General features: G+C 49.7%; 1 pseudogene; it reads left to right on the top strand.

Moving 5' to 3' along the window:
- Positions 1-10,658: 10,658 nt before the first annotated feature.
- Positions 10,659-10,777, top strand: LOC138448291 (5S ribosomal RNA; annotated as a pseudogene).
- Positions 10,778-11,146: the final 369 nt, after the last annotated feature.

Raw genomic sequence — 11,146 nt, 5'->3', positions numbered from 1 at the left:
TCTTTCAGGACCTGCTGAGTACCTACTAATCTCGAAGATGCGTGGGTTCTGCCCTTAATTAAGAAAGCTACTTTAGAACCTAACATCCCAACCAACTACAGGCATATACCGACCGTCCCCTTTCTACTTAAAATAATTGATAAAGCTGCCTACCTCCAGATCCAGCAATATCTATAGACTAATAATCTATTAGGATTTAGACAATCTGGCTTTAGACCACTCCATGGAACATAAACGGCTCTGATTGATCTGACAATGCACATCGACCATCTGAAGGACAATAGACAATGTGCTCTACTTCTCCTTTTAGACCTTTCAGCCGCTTTCGACTTGGTGGACCACAATATCCTTTGTGAAAACCTCTCATTAGTGGCTAACTTCTCGCACGAGGCTGCAAACTGGATAAAATCCTTTTAAAGTAACAGATCAATGAGACTCTTTGCCCCGTCTGTTGCAGCGGACCCAATCCCTATCACATGCGGTGTGCCACAAGGCTTGTGTGTCCCTCCAACCTTGTATAATGTATTTACAAAGCCTCTCTTTGAAAAAATGTACCTCTTGGGTGCCATCTACACAAATTATGCAGATGACACCCAGATACTCATTCCCCTCTCTGGCAACTATGACACAGACATTGCCCTACTTTTTTTTTAAACTTCTTTTTATTTGAATTGACAGCTTACCAGAAAACATAGGGAGCCACACAGCGCCCGCATCAAAACATAAGCAATGTGCATATTAGGAAAACATATTGAGCAGACTGAAACGCCATGAAAAAAAAAACAGGCAACCCTCAAAGCCCCAACAGCTGAATAAAAAAGGAGTATGCATCTATGGGGAGCCCCCTGGAGAGGAAGGCAGAGAAGTTGATGGAGAAGCCATAGCGGTTATGTATTTCCGGAATCTATGCCAAATATCCCTCGGACTGGAAGGTGGGTGTTGTATTGCGCTCCAGGACTGCTCAGTGTCGTGAGCCCATGTGACTGATCTGAGCCACTGTGTATAGGTAGGCGCCCTAGGGCGAAGCCAGCACAGTAATATGCACCGAACTGCCAAGAGCATGCAGAGGCCCGCTAGTTTCTTAGAGTCGTGGGGCAATTGAGGGAGGTCGTGGAACAAGCAGTGCAGTGGGTTGGGGTCAATAGTGTGTTCCAGAATGTCAGACAGTGTGGAGCAGATGTCCAGCCAGAATTGGGCTAGGCGGGGACAGTACCATAGCATATGGATCTAGGAAGCTTGATCCATGCCACATCTAGGGCAAGTGGGAGGGACTGTGCCAAACACACGGTGAAGTCTCATTGGTGTGTGGTGGAACCTGTGCAGAACCTTGAATTGAATACGTTTAAATTTGGTGTTATAGGACACATCATGGGTACGAGCACACATTCGGGACCATCTTTCATCAGTAACTTCGACCCCGAGATCCTTCTCCCAACAGCGTCTCAGCTTGGTGAAGTGGGGGGCTGCTCTAATCTGCAGTAAGGAGTAGAGTCTTGACACCTTCCCCCTAAAAGAGAGATAAGAACAAAGTTCAGCGACTATAGGTTCGTCTGAAGGCAAGGCAGGGAAATCGGGATACCTGGATTTGAGACTCTCCCAAAGTGAATAGTATTGCAGCCACACCGAGGGCCGACGTTTGAGTAAAAGAGGGAGATCAGGCCACTCGACAAAGCTTCCCTGCTCGAATGCATCACGAAGCATCAGATAGCCGGTGTCCGCCCATGGGTTACCACTGCTCGTGGAATGAGTGGGATATCGGGAAGGAAGTTCCATAATGGCAGATCCCCATGAAATGGTTGAGGAGTGTGAACCATTGCCCATAGTTTGGTTAATGCCAAGGATGTGCTGGCGACAGGGTCTGCCGAGTTTGAGTCAGGGGGGATCGGCTTGAGGATCAGAGAACCAATCACTCGGTCACTGACCGCCAGCTTCTCTAGGCGAACATGTGGGAGTGGTCGGTAGTGTTGAACCAATATGAAGCGAATTGAGATTGGGCCGCCACCCAGTACCCGATGAAGTCCGGCATGCTGAATCCACCCAGCACCTTGTGGGGGGTCAGCGTAGGCAGTTTGAGGCGGACCGCGCCCGAGTGCCAGAGAAAGGTATTGGTGATGGAGCGCAGTGTTTGGAAAAAAGCATCAACCGGCCACACAGGGAGATTGGTAAATCGATAAAGCAATTGGGGTAATACAACCATTTTAAGTACTCCAATTCTGCCTGCTAGCGAGATAGGGAGCCTGGTCCAGTAAGAGGTTTTTGTCACCAGGTTAGTAAGGTAACTTTGGTAGTTGTCGTCACGTAGCTGCACCGTGTGTCGGGAGACCACCACCCCCAGGTAAGTGAAACCCGACGGAGACCAGCTGAACCCATGTAGATCCGGGGGGGAGTGTTGAGTCTGTGAGCGGGAATAAGGTTGACTTGGAGCAATTTACTATCAGACCAGATATGCGACCAAAAAGGGCCACATCAGCCAGTATGGGGGCAAGGTTGGTTTCAGGGGAGCGGATGTATAGGAGGGCGTCATCCGCGTAGAGGGAAACTATATCGGATTGGCTGGCAGTGCGCAATCCCCTGTGCGAGTGTGAATTCCGCATCATGTCGGTGAAGGGCTCCATGGCTATGGCAAAGATAAGGGGGGAAAAGGGGCATCCTTGGCGTGTGCCTCTGGATATCTAGAAGGGGACGGAGCATCTATCTTCCATGCGGACTCTGGCCGACGGGGCGGTGTAGAGTAGCTTAATCCAGGATCAGAAGTTGGGGCCGAACTTGCATTTCTCGAGAACTCGCCATAGATATTTCCACGAGACCGAGTCAAATGCCTTCTGCATGTCCGGCGTGGCCGCATCCGCCTGTGTAGACGGGGCGATCCTACTGATCACATTGAAGAGCCTTTGCAGATTTAGGGACGTGGATGTTCCCGGGACAAAACTGGACTGATCGGGATGGATGATGTGGGGCATGTATGGGGCAAGACGGTTGGCTAGCAGTTTTGCGTATATTTTAACATCACTGTTAATCAGTGAGAGTGGTCGGTATGAGCCGCACTGAGTAGGGGGTTTACCAGGTTTAAGAAGCACTGTGATCAGTGCCTCACGGAGAGACAGGGGTAGTATTCCATTGTTGCAGGATTCCTCCCACAGAGCTAGTAGGTGTGGTGCTAGCAGAGATTTGTATTGTTTGTAGAAGTCAATAGGGAGCCCATCAGGGCCGGGGGCCTTCCCAGATGATAGTGACTCAATGGCTTCAACAAGTTCCTCCAAAGTAAAGGGTCTCTCAAGGAAGCCGACAGCATTGGCTGAGAGGACTGAGATTGGAAGGCTATCTAAATAAGAGTCAATTTTGGGGATCTGGGGGCCGTCGGCCACTGAGTATAAGGAAGTGTAGAACGAGAGGAACTCACAATTGATGTCTTGTGGGGAGGTGGCGAGTGAGCCATCAGGTCTAGTTATGGCCGGGATATTGGGGGCACCAAGTTCGCAACGTAGTAATCTAGCTAGCATTCGACCAGGTTGTTTCCCTTCCCCGTATCTCCTCGCGGATTGGGGGGGGAGTCCAGGAACTTAACCTCACGTTCAGGGAGGCTGCGGAACCTGTCCAGCTCAGCTCCCAGCGCTGCTAGGGTGGCTGGGGAGTGATCTGCGGCGTATTGGGATTCGTGGGTAGCAAGGGCCGATTCGCTATCAGCAATATCTGCGCGGATGCCCTTCAGGATTCCACAGCTTTTGGAGATGGCGATCCCTCTAGTATATGCCTTGAAGGCTTCCCAGAGCACAGCTTGTGTGGTCACAGAATTTGTATTAATCTCAAAGTACTCCTCAATGGAGGACTCCAGCTCGGATGCTAAGACCTGGTCAAGAAGCGAATGGGGGCACATCCTCCACTGCCTGGTTTTATTTACATCCGGTCCCCAGTTTAAAGAGATAAGTACCGGTGAGTGATCCGAGAGTGTCCTAGGGAGTATAGCCAGGTGAGATAGGCATCGGACCAACATGTCTGTAATGAGCCATCTGTTTATTCTGGAATGGGAATCATGTACGGAGGAGTAAAAGGAGTATGTACGAGAATCAGGGTACATCAGACGCCAGGCATCTACCAATGTCAGACGAGGGAGTGTGGTAAGGATGGCATATGCTGCCTTAGACAGCTGGCAGGGTCTAGAGCCCGATCTATCTAGGGTAACATCCAGTATTGTATTAAAATCCCCGCCCCATAAAATAGGGGTCAGGGGGTAACTTTCAAGTAGTGTGGCCAAGTGTAGATAAAAGTCAGGGTCGTCAACATTGGGACCATATACATTCAGGATAACCACCTCCTGATGCTGTAGTATGCCAGTGATCAACATGTACCTACCAAGTGGATCGACGTGGGAGTGGTGAAGGGTGAATTTCAGACTCTTGTGAATTAGGTTGAGGGCACCACGGCTTTGAGTGGAATAGTTGGTATAATATCTCTGGGGTCCCCATTGTTTAGCGAAGTGCTCGCATTGCTTAGAGCGAGCGTGGGTTTCCTGCAGACATAGGATTTTAACTCCGTGATGCTCAGCATGGAGCTGAATCTGCCGCATCTTTTTGTAGTTGCCTAACCCCCGGACATTCCAGCTCATAAAGGTCAAGTCGGTGCTAGCCATAGCTCATGGGGTAATGCTTGAATTGCTGTGAAGAGGTTATCAGTAAGTGGAAAGTGTACGGTCTGAATGCATGTGACCTCATGTCTGCAAGTGGAAGATGTTACGGAATGGTACATGTGGCGCCTCCGGCAGCTGTCAAGACTTTTTTTTAACCAAAACGTCCCCTCCCCCAACAGAGGGACGAAACCCAACCCATAACCAAGCTTTAACAAACAATTCGGCATCAGCGCCTGGGGGCCTGTTAGCAGTCCTAGCCGTGGCGCAACGGACTGTATGAGGGCATGTAGAATGCGAATACAGCAAGGGTAACCAGTGTATTCTTTTCAGGTTACACATGTGAAGGATTATGGTGGAGACAGGTGGATTGTAGTATCATATTGATGCATTTTTGTGGCTTCCAGCCCCAAGACATCTCAATTATAGATATTCCATCTACACCAGTTCTCAACAGGGAAGAACTGGCCAAAACAGGGCAACCCACAAAACCAGAGCGGTTGCAAGGTATTACTAATAAACAAACATAGCGAAAAGCCCACTCCGCAGTAGGACCGGAAGGCAGAGGATCCAAGCAAAGAGGAGAGGAACAAGATGGATAACCACAGGTGGTTCATATGTCAATAAAGCATCGTGAATAGGGCTAGAAGCAGATCACCAGTGATTAACAGCAATATATTGGGTATCATGTCAGACTAGGTCCGCAGCTGCCCGGGGTCATCCAGGGAAGGGCTCATCCAGGTACTTGGAGGCCTCCTCCGGGATCGTGAAAAAGAAGGTTTTATTGGAATGTTCAATACGAAGTTCCGCGGGGAATAGCATGGAGTATTTGACCCCCAGGTCACGGAGTCTCCTCTTCACAGCCGTGAAGGATTGGCGCTCTTGCTGTACTGCCACAGAGTAGTCTGGATAAAGATGGATTCTGTTTGCTCCAAGCAGAAGTTCTCCCTTGAGTCTGGCCGCCCGCAGGAGGGCATCTCGGTCTCGAAAATTTAGGATTCTGGCAATAATGGGTCGCGGTGGGGCACCTGGCCTGGGTTTTGCGGTCAAGGCACGGTGTGCCCTCTCAATAGCGAACTGTGAGGAGAGTGTAGGGGCATCCAGGGGTGTCATGAGAATGCGCTCCACATAGTCTTCCATAGGTTCAGTGATATTATCCTCGGGAATGCCAATAATGCGCAAGTTGTTCCTCCTCGAGCGGGACTCGAGATCGTCATTTTTCTTTTCAACCGCTGCCACCCGGTTAGTGAGCGTGGAGACCACAGCCCGCAGCGAGCCCAGGTCATCCTCAGCGGTCCCAGTCTGGTTTCAACCTCAGCGACTCTCCCATCCGTCTTTTCGATATGGGCTTTTATGGAGGAGATTGTCCCATTCATATCGTCCAATTTAGTGTGAAGCGTGGTAAAGCCATCTCGTATGTATTCCAGCATCTTCTGCGATTCATCAGAAGTCGGCGGAGCAGAAGTGGCAGGTTGCTCCTCGGGTTCGCTAAGGGTGGGCTTGGACGGTATTTTTGCAAACATATTAAGTGAGCTTTGTTTTTTCCGAGCTCCAGCACCCTTGGTCATGGTGAAGGTCGGGCACGGGGGCCGGGGTCTCGGAGAAAAGTAGGTATCCAAAATTGGAAGGATTCCCTCAATTCCAATCACAGTACAGAGACACCTATGAATGTTGTATGTAGTGCACTGAATCTGTAGGGTGGTATTCGAGTTGCACCCAGGTCGAGTTATGCACCAGCAATTTAGGTGATCTGTGCATCCTCAGATGGACAGGGCTCGCCTCCACGATGGTTGAAATGAGTGTACACCCTCCAGGGGAGAGTCGGCGGGGTTTAGGGTATCAGTGGGGTGATACCACAGGTTCAGTAAAACACGGAGTAGGTGTTAGGGCCCACACCCACCCGTTAGGTGTATAGCAAGGTCCAAGAGGAGCACTGTAGAAGTTCAACGGGGTTGGGTTAGATGACAAGGTGGACATCCAATACAGAGGGGGCTCCCTCAATACAGTACCAACAATAGGGGCTCTCTGCCGCTTACAAGGCTTCCAGCAGCGCAGGGAGCGCAAGAACTATGGGACATGGGTACGTGTGTGAGAGCGTTAGGCAAAATTTAGGTGTTTAAAGGTGGTGCAGCCCCCCAGATAGTGGTAGCGAACTAAGAGTTCCTGAGTTTATGGTTGCCTGGTCATCAGCACCAGTGGGCCGTGGGCAATTTGCAGACAGGGTATGCTTCACGTCCACCTACAAGCAAGTCAATTCTGCCATGACGTACAGGGATCGCAGGTGGTGACAACAGCGGGGTGGAGATGATGGGGCGAAGAGCGGCTGCAGCACAGTCAGAGCAGGATCGGTGCGTTGTTGAGCGGGATCTGGGCCCAGGCGGCGCCCCAGCGGGCCGGGCACGCGCAAGCTGAGTGGCGCAGATAGTCCGTGCAGGTGTTTAAGGTAGGTCGGCTGGCCTGTTAGCCGTGAAAACTGGTGGGTGGGAGGTCCTTGCACGGTTACCACGGTGTCAATGTAGCAGCAGGGAGCTTAGGGTGCTCTGGAGAGAGTGGGGAGAGCGTAACCATGGATTCCCACGTTGGTCCTGCCGGAGGACATCCATATATGAGGTAGTTTGGGAGGGGGGGAAGTGGGGAGGCCTCAAATGTGTTCCAGGTGGTGTGGGCCTCCGAATTAGAGCAGCAGCAGAGGGCGCATGGAGGATATGTTCAATCCGAGGTCGAACGCTGCAATAGGAACAGCTTCTCAGCAGGGGAGAAAGGGCTCCAGGGCAGACCGCAGCTGTAATAGTTGGGTATCAGCAGCAGGGGAGATCAGCCCGCTCCCCGGCCTCCTAACTTAGATCAGCTGCAAGCGGAGAGCCACTGGAAGGGGAGCAGGGGAGATGGGCAGGCGTCTGACAGCGCCGCGCGGAGTCAGCCACGGCGGTGCCTGTCCAGGGGCCCCGCTCGCGAGTCGTGAAGAGGCAGTCACAGGACTCCGCAGCCAGTATGCACAGGATGATGTGGGTAAAAGACCGCCGGCGGCTCGGCCAGCAGCGCGGACGTGGTCCGGCACACGCGTCTTCGCGCCCCTCCCCCCGCAGGCCGACCTCGCCGGGGCGTCAGGTGGCTTCAGCAATCCAGACCACACGGGGCTACGGCACGGGGCGGGCCAGCAGCACGCCACGCCGCACAGCAAGTGATGACAAGTGGGCCACACAGGGGGTTCTCGGCTCTCAAAGTCGGCCCCGGTGTAGTCGGCAGCTCGGTTTCAGGGTTGCTACAGCGTCAGGTGAACCAGCTGCACTTGGAAGGAGAAAAAAAGGATGGTATTCGCCCTCGTAGTCCAGAGTCTTAGACTCAGGCGGCCATCTTGTTTCGGTGCAACAGCGCCCCCAGACATTGCCCTACTTAACAAAATCTATCTTATCATTCTGGCATGATGGCAGTCCACAGCCTCTGCCTGAATGATGAATAGAATGAGTTACTGATCCTGGATGCCACTACTTGTTACTCACCACCCTTGACAGCTCGGGGCGTTGATCAGCGACCCAGCAGGAAGTGTAGGAATCGAAGCGTTAACCAATTTCCAGTACTCCAGACCCCTGAACCCGAGATTCAGGCTTCCTCTAAGAGAGACTCTTCTTTACGATCTACCTCTCTGCTATTCCGAATTGGACAGACTGAGGAATTGATTGCACAAAAGAGCGGGGAACACGCGCACCGCCAAACCAATGCTACAAGAAAACACAAAACAGTTAACAGCAATATCTAAGTTAAATCACTCTATACCACATGAACCCAAGATTCGTGAATACCTGGTGGAAAAGCAGTGGTGACATTAATTAGTGTTTCCTGATACTGTGTCAAGACCTATAATGGACACCCAGACTATAATCTCAACCATAGAAGAAAACTCTTTACTGAAGGGTGTTTAGTAAGGTTAACTAACCTGAGGGTAGATTTGAGTTGGAGATAGAAAATATCCAGTAAGTTTGTACTAAGCAACGACCAGGAGAAAACAATAAATAGAAAGATTAGTAAGGCGTAGTAACACGGGCGGCACGAGGGACGCACTAGAGTCGGGTTGGTGCATAAATCAGAAAATCGTTCAGAAATGCACAGTACTTGAGGAACTGGAATAGCAGATCAGGTCGGTAAAGAATACACAGTCAGGAAGAAAATAGTTTCCAGGATTTCAATATCAGGAGAGAGTATGGTGGCTATAACAGTTGGCAGAAAGTATAGATCTTAACTGGATAAACAACTTCCTATGCGTAATATGGAATGCAGAAATAATGCTTTGAAATCACACTCACGTGAAAACAGAACAACGTGTCTCCAGACACAGAATCAAAGACTGGAGTAGGCGGAGACAGCAGGAAGGCATTCCAGGGACATTCTGTGATCGGGTAACCAGGTAAGCATAATAGACCAGTGGAAAAGACGGAGGCAGTCCAGGGACGTTCCGCGGTCGGGAAATCAGGTGAGCAGAATAGACCAGTGGGAGAGACAGAGGCAGTCCAGGGATGTACCGCAGTCGGGTCCACAATGGCAAGGCAAGGAAGTATTTGCCGTCAGCAGGTCTGGCGAACGTAACTCAAAGTAGTGAGTAACACCACAATTAGCAGCACAGAACTCCGTACGAGTGCCAACTTTAACTCCCAGAAGGCGGGGCTAACGCATACGTGTCTTGATGGAGTGCACGTAATGTGTCACGTGACCAGGTTGAGTCCTACCAGTAAACAATCTCCATGGCAACCGATGCCTGTTCCAAAGAGACGCGGAAACGCTATGTTTCCAGCGTGAAGCAGCGGAATGCAAGGGCGCAGTAGGAGGACCTTGAGGCCGACAAGTAACACTACTAAACTGAATAAACTTGATACCCAATACTCTCCATTCAATATAGATGGCAACATTATCAAAGTAGCCAAGGAGACAAAAACGCTAGGTTTCCACATTGATTCCACTCTGAATTTTCAAAAACAAGTGAATGCGACTGCTTCCGCTACTTCGTACACTTGCAAGCTCATTTGTGCATGCAAATCGTACCTTTCGACTAATAGTTGCTAGCAAGCGCTCTAATCTTGTTGAAACTTGATCACTGCAATGCATTCTATGCAGGAGCGAACAAATATATCATCAATAAACTCCAAATCTTACAAAATAACGCTCTTAGAACAGCCTTGAGCTTCCCGAAGAATATCCATATTTCAGAAATAAGAAGAAAGCATAATTGGCTTTCTATCAAGGACAGTATTCACTGCAAAGTAGTATCCATTACGCACACATGCCTGAACAATGCCGCTCCACAGTACTTAAGAGAGAAAATCATCAAGAAAACCTCTTCTCGGCCAATTAGGTCCATCAACTCCTACTGTATTACTGTTCCCAGGTTCAACCTGAAGAGAGCTGGCGGTATCAGCTTCCCGGTCCAAGCGGTCCAAGCCTGGAATGCTCTCCCTCTTCATCTGCGTACTGATCAGACATTCCTATGCTTCAGGTCCAACACCAAAAATGGTTGGCTATGAATGACAGGCCATTCTTAGGTGACTAGAGATCTTTGCGTTCTCTTCCGCTCCTTCTCTTTGTCCGCACAATGCACTTGCTTCGTCAGGAGGTCAGTCTTCCTTACATGCCACTGTTGTAAATCACTTGTAAATTATACACCTGCTTTTGTCCTTACTATTATCACTGCTATGATTTATCCTGCTTTTTTGACTGTTATGTATGTATGCACACAATCTGTTATGTATGCACATAATACGTGCACAATCTCTAACTAAGCTGTCTTTTAATGCGTCCAGATACCCCAGAATGTGTGGTGTGCTGTATAAATCAATAAAACAAACAAACAAACCAAAACACATTCTGCAAAGTTGTTATTCAAGGGCTAAACCAGTTCAATAAATCTGCAATTCAAAGCACCAAGTCACATGATAAAGCAACCTGACAACATGTAAGAGAAGTCTTATTTGAAACATATGCTCATAAAAAGTATGCATCACTTTGTCTGAAAATAAGAAAGGGGTTGAGCCAACCCACAATTGGGTGCGGTGGCATGCACACCACCCTGAATGCACCTGATCTCGTCTGATCTCAGAAGCTAAGCAGTGTCGGGCCTAGTTAGTACCTGGATGGCAGACCGCCTGGGAATACCAGGTGCTGTAGGCATGCACAGATCTCAACAACAGTCACTCAATTCTAAAGCCAACCTTCTATTCCAGATGTGTACTTTGGTCTCATTTACTCTATCATTCTTACCCATCACCCTCCAGTGTCCTTCCCATGCACCTCATCCTCAATGCTTATTCACCCCCTCCTTCCAATTAACTTTTAGACCTTCATTCCCCTTTTTCTCCATCCCTTATCCCTTAACTCAGTGCATTGCCTTACCTCGCATGCACCCCCCTCCCCTTCTCACATTGCCCAGTCACCAGTTCCTTGTCACACACCCTCTTCCATTGCCACATGTAGACAGTAGACCACCCTGATTTGCCAGTCAGCCTCTGCCAGATAAAACAAAACAAACTGCTGGATCTA

Source organism: Ambystoma mexicanum, chromosome 3q (genome assembly GCF_040938575.1).
Source record: "Ambystoma mexicanum isolate Mex_15411 chromosome 3q, UKY_AmexF1_1, whole genome shotgun sequence".
Lineage (NCBI taxonomy): Eukaryota > Metazoa > Chordata > Amphibia > Caudata > Ambystomatidae > Ambystoma > Ambystoma mexicanum.
This window is presented reverse-complemented; position numbering and strand designations above follow the sequence as displayed.